Below are 4,733 nucleotides of genomic sequence, written 5' to 3' on the forward strand. Positions count from 1 at the left end.
TCATTGACCAATGAAGGGAGTATGAATCACTGGTGTCAATGTGTAAAGAATGTCCGTTTTCAGCTATGCCTAGTCTTCAACTCCTTAAGGTTAACAATGCATCTTTCCAGATAGTGAGTAATCGGAGGATTTCAGAGAAGCATATGAAATTCTGTGCAGTGTGTGGGAGAGGAGCAAGAGGAGAGAGCCATAGTTGAGGTTAATCATTTGCAGCTTGGTGGAAATTCATTTGTAATTAAAAAGTAATGCATTTTCATGAATTCATTGGCATCAATGGCTTCATTACTCCTTTATAAAAGAGGTGACATGTTGAGGCCGCAGACCTTTGTTAAAGCCACAAGACTGGACTACCAATTACATTGGAAAATACATTGCAGTATGGCACCAATGGATGAATGGCTTAGTTTCACCAGTTGTCAGCTCTTTTGAAGCAAGTGGCATTGTGACATGCTCGGCTTGATTAAATTCTGAAAATAAGTTTGTGCATGCATGCGCGTTTTCTGGCGGTATGTAGCTTAGATAAATAAATTGGGAGAAAAACAAAACAATTTAGAAAATCGCAAAAGATAAATTTATTTCAACAATATAAATATTTACATTTCACATTTAACAGACAAATATATTTACGGACGGATATTCCATTAAGAAATATAAAATGAATGTACAATTCAGGTAAACATTCTGTTTTTGGCTTCCAGTAAGATTGTCGCTTTCTGACGACAAATGCCGAACACCTGGCATCACGGGATTGTCACAGAATACAATGTGTTCTAATACAGGGTATTCCAATAGCCGAGATCCCTTTGGTATGTGGAGAGGAGGCAGTGGGCTAAAAGGTCCATGAATAAAACTACTAAATAATAGTTAAAATTTAGTTGGTTTTTAAAAAAGGTGCGTTATTGAGTCTTCATCCAGGGCGGCGTTGATCTCACAGGCGCCTGACGTTCCTCTTGCTGCGAGCGCTGCCGATGAGGATGGCTCTGGAGCTGCTAGGCCCCCGGGCCAGCCCTGTGTGGCAGGCTGAGGAGCCATGAAAAGGGCCCTGGCTCAGGGTGCAGAAGTCAAAGGCACAGCTGAGGCGGGTACAGGTGGCCCTCATGGCATCTGCGTTGTGCTTGGCAGGAGAGCCGCAGCGCTTACAGGGCTTCAGCGACTCGTGCTGCTTCAGCAAACTGGCAGCCTAGAGAACACAAGCAAAGAATGTATAAGGCTACGGAGCATAACTCACTCATTGTATCATTTGTAACATGAACATGTCAATTACTTTCCTAGAACTGATTGAAGGGTGACACCAACTCTCAATAAGTACACACACTGAGCACCATCATGTCCTCTGAACCTTTACATGCAAAGTGAATAGCGCAACCGTCACCGCTTGGTATTCTCTGAAGCGAGATTGCTGGGAGCAGTACAGCGACGGTGTGCCTTCTCTCTGGGAGAGCATCCTATAGCTAGACTTATGGATAAGGGGTTGAAGCTACCCTCTGCATACAGGTCATTACAACCCGGGACAGGGCGGTGTCTCGTGTCAAAGAGCCGACATTCTCCGGTCCTACAGAAGTTCTTGGGTCCTACAACAAAAACGGACATTGCCATTTACCAAACAATATTCATGCAGTGGATTACCCTATGGTTAGGTAATTAAGATTGAAGTACTTGAAGGAGCCCCTGTAAATGAATCCAGATTAAGAACATATCAGCATAAGGGATTAGCAAAGTTTGGAGCCTCTGCAAGCTAAAAAAAACAAACCATCAATGTGGTTCAAAACCATTGACACCTGATAAAGGGTATACAATGACTAAAGGAACCCCAGTTAAATGTTAGCGCTTACCCTGAGTCTCTGTTTAGCCTGGTCGCATCTACGGAGTGCAGACTTGTCTTGGTAGATTTTTCTCCAGGTCTTGCTCACTTTTCTACAGCTGTGAAGAAAACCACCATGAATGAATACATGATAAGAGTATAAAAACATTTCCATGTTGAAAAACCTGTACAATTGTCATAGGACCAGTAAAGGTCACATGTTTACCTTATTACATTTGTCATTTACCTTATCAAGTCGACATCTCCTAGCAGATGCAGGATCCTGGTGAGGATGTGCTTCATGTCCCTCTCCAGCAGTGCTTTTAAAACAGCCATACATTCAAGGCCCATGTTCCCACCCAAAACCCTTTCAAGGCCGGAGTCCTCTGCTAGCCGGCTAATGACAGACCAGTCATAGCTATGGGTCCTCTTGAAACTGTTGGCGAGATCTTGGCATACAGCGTGTTGAAACTTCAGTATGGGGAGTTTTGAGGCAGTATGCTTAGCCTTGTGATAATCAGCAACTGGAGTACATGGGGAGAATATATCCTGTCCTGGAGACTGTTCTAGTTCCTTTATGTTATCAACGTCCTCTATCTGGCTGTTCTGTAAAGAGAGGAAACCGCTGTCCTCGAATGCTTCACAGCCTAGGTTTACCTCGTCAAGTACCCCATCATGTTGGTTGTTCTCCTTATTGTGAACACCTTTCACATCATCCTTGAGGCAAAAGTTGGCAGCGGTGGTGACACATGGTGAGAGCTGTGGTTTGACTACTACTTGGACGCATTCCTTTAGTGGGGAGGTTTTCAGGCCCGACTCCTTGTATGTTTATTTATTTATTTTTTTATTATTTTTTTTTTCATTTAGCAGACGCTCTTATCCAGAGCGACTTACAGGAGCAATTAGGGTTAAGTGCCTTGCTCAAGGGCACATCGGCAGATTTGTCACCTAGTCGGCTCAGGGATTAGAACCAGCGACCTTTCGGTTACTGGCACAACGCTCTTAACCACTAAGCTACCTGCCGCCGTATGTGACATGTTTCTCCATGTTGCATGGAAACCGGGGTTCCTCGTAGTTGGACGGACACTTCATTTTTAAATGACTGATTGTGGTCCCAAATTGTAGCCCTGAGGAAGAGAAAATAAAACGGTGCATTAGCCAGTTTCATCTCAATCAAAACGCGACAAACTGGCTAGCTACAGTAGCTACATAACACGTTGTATCAAACCACCGTGGATTGCACACTCATACTAGAGTTAGTTACATTCTCTAAAATGTAACATTAGCTAGATATTGTTTTGGTTGATGAAAAAGTTAGGACAATTTAGAGCTGCAATCCCTCCAAATCAAAGGGCGCCCTACCCTAGTTCCCCCCAATTTAGCTTGCAGCATAGCTAACTAGCTAGCCAGGTTAGCTAACCGGCTAGCCAACTAATTTAGAGTAAAATATTATAGTTAACTACTATTGGGGATTTATTATTCTCCTAAATTGATGGGATGACTAACTTAGAAAGAATGCATTCTTGACTGGGCTAATGTAGGCTGTGACACCTGGCAAGGCTGTGATTGATGTGAAGAGCTGTTTTAGGGGGTAAAATAAGATAAGGATTGTGTCTTCAAATGCTAGACTATACTGGTTCTTTGTGATCTGTGAACCTTCCTTGGACATAGGAATGATGTCTAAGGGAGCTGGCTCTTCTCACTATGATAGGTTGTTATGATAATCTTGTGCCTGGCTGAAGTGTGCAACAAATGGCGCCGAGGAGATGGGACCAACACCTGAACCAACGGATTGGCTGAGAAAGTTTAAACCACGCTCAAGTCTTTACTCTAATTGGCCAGCAGAGAAGTGGGAAACTTTCTCTGTCAGAGTATTTGAGTATTGAATCTGGAACAATGTTTTTAGTTGTCTGGGGTGTCCTGCGAGACATCTCAGAGAGCCCGTATATACGAAACATCATATTTACCATCAGGGGCGGTGTGTTCATTAGGGCGATATGGGCGACGCACTGCCAAACGGGAAAAGGGATTTTTTTTCGAATCAATTATATCACAGCAACAGTAGTTATCAGTGTTCTAATCTAGACGTCTGATCTGCCACTAAATGTCCAATCAGGCTAAAGTCGTGCTTCAAATGGCCCCGCCCCTTTTGGGGCGATTTCAGTCAGGTTGAAAATCGCCCCAGAAGTCTGTCATAGCCTCTCATGTAATTTTTTTTTTTTTTCTTCAAATATCAGAGCTTTCAATACAATCTCTATGGGTTTCTGAGGGCTTGCACTTACGCGCTTTCGTCATACGTAACATAACCATGAACGTAACTAAGAAAAGAGCGGGTAGCAGCGTCAATCAATTCACGTACTACTATCAAAAGATGGCTAGCGTTCAGAGCTACTGGAGTGTATGCTAGCGGTCATGAGGGAACATATTGTGGAGGAGGTGAAGTCGGCGAACTTCGTAGCTATCCAAGCTGACGAGACCACGGACGTTTCTACACAGACACAGCTGGTGCTTGTGCTGAGGTACATAGATAGCAACCACAAAGTGCAGGAGCGCTTTTTTGAGTTCCTTCCCATCTCGGAATCAACCTCAGTCTCAATCGCCAGTGTGCTTTTGGAGAGACTGAACGGTCTTTTTGCCGACGACGAGAAAGTCAAACCGTGGTGCACTGGCACTGTACCAGGTTCTCATGAGCTACAACCTCCAGGAGACGTTCTCTGAGACTGTGACTCTGTTGAACATCCTCATAACTACTCCCATGACAACAGCTGAAGCTGAGAGATGTTTCTCAACTTTGACACGAGTTAAGACATTCCTGCGAAATTCAATGGGCCAGGAACGTCGGAATGCACTGGCCATGCTTTCCATGGAGAGGGAACTAGTCCTCAGCATGCCTGATTTCAATGAGAAAGTCATTGACCGCTTTGCTGCATTG

General features: G+C 44.0%; 1 pseudogene across 1 annotated transcript; it reads right to left on the bottom strand.

Annotated features, from left to right (window-relative positions):
- Window positions 1-534: 534 nt before the first annotated feature.
- On the bottom strand, window positions 535-3,957 carry LOC311116697 (F-box only protein 5-like; annotated as a pseudogene). Its single transcript has 5 exons — window positions 2,820-3,957; window positions 2,049-2,617; window positions 1,833-1,920; window positions 1,373-1,571; window positions 535-1,180 (listed from the first exon to the last, which is right to left on the bottom strand). The product of its transcript is annotated as an F-box only protein 5-like (transcript).
- Window positions 3,958-4,733: the final 776 nt, after the last annotated feature.

Source organism: Coregonus lavaretus, assembly GCF_964263955.1.
Source record: "Coregonus lavaretus genome assembly, contig: HAP1_SCAFFOLD_706, whole genome shotgun sequence".
NCBI classification, from domain to species: Eukaryota; Metazoa; Chordata; class Actinopteri; order Salmoniformes; family Salmonidae; genus Coregonus; species Coregonus lavaretus.